The sequence below is a fragment of the Coptis chinensis genome, chromosome 2 (assembly GCF_015680905.1).
Source record: "Coptis chinensis isolate HL-2020 chromosome 2, ASM1568090v1, whole genome shotgun sequence".
Lineage (NCBI taxonomy): Eukaryota > Viridiplantae > Streptophyta > Magnoliopsida > Ranunculales > Ranunculaceae > Coptis > Coptis chinensis.
The window spans coordinates 67,063,229-67,068,740 of NC_141457.1; the positions used below are offsets into that span (position 1 = coordinate 67,063,229).

A 5,512-nucleotide genomic window follows, 5' to 3' on the forward strand; every position below is an offset into this window, starting at 1 on the left:
TGTGATAGTGTGCAACTAATCTTTCTTTACTTTACCAGGAATGGAGCTCTAAAATCCCCTCACAACAGGTAGGTCAACGGTCAAAATATCAAATTCGGTGAATATCTCAATGTACCAAAAAATTGAAATATATCAAAAATATTTATTTTTTTGTTTAGCAGTTAAAAATTTGTTTTATATATCGATATATCAGAAATATCGTCGATTATATTAAAAATATTGTCAATATATCAGTCAATGTCAATAATATTCAGTCAAAGTCAACAATATCGGTCAAAATCAATAATTTATATCAGATATATCGTATATATCGGTTGATGTATATTGTATATATCGGAAATTATGAAATATATTGGAAAAAAAAATAAATTTAATATTCGGTTGAGATATATCAGATATTTCCATCTCAGTGTACCCAAAAAACGAGATATATCAGCGATATTTTGGGTCTTAGGTCGATCTACAGGCTAGGGGTGTCAACGGTTCGGTTCTTAATGTTGTAAGAACCAAGAACCATTTAGGGTGTGTTTGTTTAGTGGCAAATGGGGGTGGCAAATAAAATTTTCCCACTAGATGCACCATTTGCCAGTGTTTGGCAGCATTTAAGGGTAGTGGCAAACATTATTTGCTATTTGCTGGCAAATGAAAATTTTCCACTAGAAGTGGGAAAATAGAATCCAGCTCCCCCCCTAAACTCTTTTGCCACTCCTTATTTTCCCACTAGGGCAATAATAATTTGCCACCATGTCTTCTATCTCTCTTTCACAGCCGCAACACTTCTATCTGCTCTTCATCTCTCAAGCCCTAGCTCGATCTCAAGAGGTAATCTCTCACTCTCCTCTCATCTCTCTCCATCTGCTCTCCTCTCTCACTTCTCATTTCTCTCTTCATCTCTCTATCTCTCCTTCATTAATTTTCTGTCCTCTCTCACGTTATTTTTTTGTTTGTTGGTAACTTTTAGAAATTGAAGAAGATTGAAGAAATTGAAGAAATTGCGTCAGGTACAAATTCGGTTGCTTTAGATATGTTAGTTTTTTTAGAACTATATTTATAAATCTTGCAATTAATTATGTTGCTTTAGATATGTTGGTTTTTATTCGATTTTAAGGCTTGATAGTTGAAATTATGAACTTGGGTATTTGTATTTACATCTGTTTTGGTAACTGTTATGAACTGTTTTGGGTATTTGTATTTGTATTCGATTTTATTCCACAATACATCTCCCATTGATGGCCTATCAACACCATAATCCGCCAAACACTTTTCAGCCGCTTCAACAAACTTCTTTAGCGATCCCGAGTTTATATTTCCAGCAAGATGAGGGTCCATTACCTTTTCAAGCATGCATTTCCTATCCCACTGTAATGCCCATTCAGCCAAGTTAACTTGATCCCTTGGCAATGCCAGGTTGATGGCGGGCCTTGCACATATCACCTCAAATAGGACCACCCCAAATGAGTATACATCGGACTTCTCTGTCAACTGTTGCCTTCTAAAGTACTCTGGGTCAAGGTACCCAAAGCTACCCTTCACGGCAGTGCTTACATGGGTCTGTTCCAATGAGGGTGCAGCTTTAGAAAGCCCAAAATCTGCAACCTTAGCAACAAAGTTCTCGTCAAGGAGGATATTCGATTTTATGAATTGTTTTGGTAAATTATGAACTTGGGTATTTGTATTCGATTTTATTCATTTTTTCTATTTACATCTGTTTTGGGTATTTGTATTTACATCTGTTATGAACTTGGTTGTGTCTCTTGTGACATTATGTATGATACCAATAGTTAACCACCATAAAGGCTTATGTTTGTTAAGTCTCTATATCTTTGTTTTAATATAAAAATTAGATTTTTAGTTCAATTATGCATGAAAATTACCAGATATTAAGAGCACAAATGCCTCGAATACTAGATTTGTTTTAGAGGGTTTTATGTGTCATTCACCGCATAAATGCCTCGAATATTATTTGTTTCAAACTAGGTATGACAAGTGGTGGTGTTAATCCAATCATTGGTAATTCGAAGTTACATGGAATGCCAATATGGAAGCGATCTTGATTGAGGTGTTGTTGGAGGAGGCTTCTAGTGGGAGAAGGAACAATTATATTGCCATTAATGGGTGGACGACAGCGAGCTTGAATCGAATTGCTAATAAAATAAATCGACAACTAAATATGACTCTTGTATCTGACAATGTCCGATCAAAGTTAAAAATAATGAAGAAAGATGGGACACTTGACCAAGCAGGGTTGTGAGGCTTTGGTCTATCTTGGGGTGGTCATGTTTTGAAAATAAAACTTGTTTGTATTTGGGAGTGCTAATTTATTTTAGATATTACTATCTTGGGTGCAGTTGATGGTACTGTGTTGTGAACTTATGAACTTGTTATGAACTTATGAACTTATGAACTTATGAACTTATGAACTCTGTCTCTTGTGTTTTGGGACTGTGTTCGTTATGAACTCGTTACTTCTGTCTCTTTTGAAATTATTTTGAATTTGTTTGTGTGTGCTAGTGGAGGTCTTTGAGTGTCTTTGAAATTAATATGTCTTTAATTGTTAATAATCATGCCAAATATTTTCATAGATCATATTGTGAAATCTATATAACTTTAAGAATGTTGATATATGATTTTGTATATGTGGATATTGGACATATAATTAATAATTTGTATACTTTATTAATTTTTTATTTTTTGAGGTATTATAGAATGATGACCGAACGTGAGCGTAGGTTAGTGGCATTTCTAATTATAATTATGGGTGCCCATATGATGATGACATGGTGGTATAGGAGAAGGTATATGAGGAGGTATAGGCCTAGGCGTAGGGCTCCACCAACTCTTACTAGAGCTCCTCTTACGAATTATGATTAAGTGCGGAGAATTGTTTTGCGTAGGATGTATACAACCATTGACCGATTCTGCCATGAGTAGTTGAGGATGAGACGGTCAGTGTTTTGTCGATTGTGCAATCGTTTGCGTGGTCATGGCCTAGCCGATATCAGACATGTTACGGTGGAAGAGCAAGTGGCCCTATTTCTCAACACAGTTGGGCATGATATGCGCAATCGGAATGAAATATTTCAATTCTTCTGTTTGGGAGAAACAGTACATCGCTATTTCCATGTTGTGTTGGCTGCAATCTTCAGAGAGTTAGTAAGAAATGCTACCGCTGAGAACTCTCCTCGCGAGTGTTCCAACACACATCATTGACATTGCTATTTTAAGGTGAGTCAACTTTTGGAAAATTTGTTAGGATCATTTTGATTACAAGGTTTGATAGTTTAGTCAATCTTAATCAAGTTTTTTTATGTTAGGATGCGGTGGGTGCGGTTGATGGTACACACTTTCAAATTAATTTACCATTGGCGCAACAGGCTAGGTATCGTAATAGGAAAGGTCAAGTCACCCAAAATGTGTTGGTAGCTTGCACATTTGACATGAGATTCACATACGTGCTTGCAGGGTGGGAGGGATCCTGCCACGATGGAAGGTTATTAAGGAGTGCAGTGTCTCGTCTAGGGCATAAACTTACTATTCCAAATGGTAAAGCTATCTTGCGGATGCTGGGTTCGCTTTAGTGTCAGGGTTTCTCACGCCTTACCGTGGTGTGCGGTATCATCTTAGAGAGATAGGTAAAGTTCAACCTGAAAATCATAAAGAACAATATAACTTTCGCCATTCGTCCTTGCGAACTGTTGTTGAAAGGACAATTGATATCTTGAAGAAGCGATTTGCTTATCTAAGGCATCCAGCTTTCCACAACCCCACGACACACACAAAGGTAATCCTTGCATGTTGTGAATTGCACAATTTTTTGCGAGAAGAAGATCCTAGCAGTACTTTGAGTGATGAGGAGGAAGAGGATGACAACACTCTTAATGATCCAAATATGAATATTGATATGCAACCAGCCACTGGGTGGACTAATTTTAGGGATGAGGTGTCAATTACAATGTGGGAAGATAACGATGTGGAGTAATCATGGTTAAGATTGTGTAATAAACATTATGATTTTAGTAGGGTGTTTTTGTAATAGACATTATGACTTTATTATGGTGTTCTTGTTTTGTTGGATAATGGTTTAACTACTTATAATATTTTATTGTCTCAGCCTTCTTCTACGGCTTTGTACTTTTATTGATATGTAATATTGTTTATTGGTTATGTTTGTTTGCTATTTGATATGTTTGTTTGCTATGTTCATCGTTGGTTCATTGCTTCAAACTAGGTATGGTCGTAGGTGGTGTGAGTACTCCTTTGAATGGTGTTGACAATAGAAAACGGAAGAGATCAACCCAAATTAGATGGTTTCCCAACATGGAAACCATTTTGGTAGAGGTATTGTTAAAGGAGTTACCTAATGGGGGCAGGAGGGCTGATAATGGGTGGAGGAAAGAAAGCTTGAAGCGTACTGCTGATGAAATCAATTCACGACTTGGCATGAATCTTGTATCTGACAATGTAAGATCAAGGTTGAATACAATGAAGGCTGCTTGGTTAGTTGCCAAACATACAGTTGATGCTAGTAGGTTTGGTTTAGCTTTCAACAAAGAGACCAAGAGAATTGATGCGGATGATAATGCATGGGAGAGTTACATAAAGGTAATAAAATATTCTATATATATATTTTCTTTGTAAATTTTTGGGGTGTCATATTGATTGATATATTGTGGGATATAGGCTCATCCTGGGGCAAGTAGTCTTAAGCAGAAGATGTTTCCCTTCTATGATGAATGTTGTATTCTTTTTGGGAATGACCATGCAACTGGAGAAGGGGGTAATACTGGGTTCGATGATATGGAAACAGATTCGGGAGGTTAGCTGATTTTGAAGTAAATAGAGTTGATTTTTGTGCATCTAACTTGTTATGAAATTAACTTTTTGTTTCTATAACTTGGTTAGATAATATTGAGGAAACCCAAGGAGGTGGGGGTGATGCACCCGAAGTTGCTGAGAGCGAAGCTGATGGTGCTGCTACTTCTCAAACTGAGAGTGTTTAGAATACCACTAAACCTACTGCCAAGAAATCAAGGAAGTCTCGGTTCTTTGAGGATATACCCGAACCCCCTTCGTTTAAGGTGTTCACTGATGCGGTAGTTGAATTAGCCAAGGCCTTGAAACCACTAGAACCTGTACCAGTAGTAGTTGCCCCAAAGCCAATAGAATTGTTGAAGGATGCTTTGCATTTGTCACGCCCCAAGACACATCACACATCCCGAGGACACGAAGATGAATCTCGAGGCGGTCGCTATCCTGATTCTATCGAAATTTCGGCGGAGTTTCCTTTGTTTAATCGACGTTTCGTATACAAAAAACCTGTCATAACACCTGGACATCACATAATTCATCCTTCCAACAACCATATATATACAAACCAACTTTCTAAACAACAGTGATATATCTATATATCCACAAAATGTTTAAGTGTAACTGCTTCTCAATTACATCGAGTATTTCATCAAAATGAACTAGCTCTCTATATATACAACAAAAGAATGAACTAGCCTCTCTC

The 5,512-nt window shown here is 37.0% G+C and overlaps 1 long non-coding RNA gene across 1 annotated transcript; it reads left to right on the plus strand.

Annotated features, from left to right (window-relative positions):
• Positions 1–4,515: 4,515 nt before the first annotated feature.
• LOC147517304 (uncharacterized) lies at positions 4,516–5,155 on the plus strand. The gene is made up of 3 exons (XR_015213833.1): positions 4,516–4,602; positions 4,681–4,816; positions 4,903–5,155. It is a non-coding gene; the product is annotated as an uncharacterized LOC147517304 (long non-coding RNA).
• The last annotated feature ends 357 nt before the right edge of the window (positions 5,156–5,512 follow it).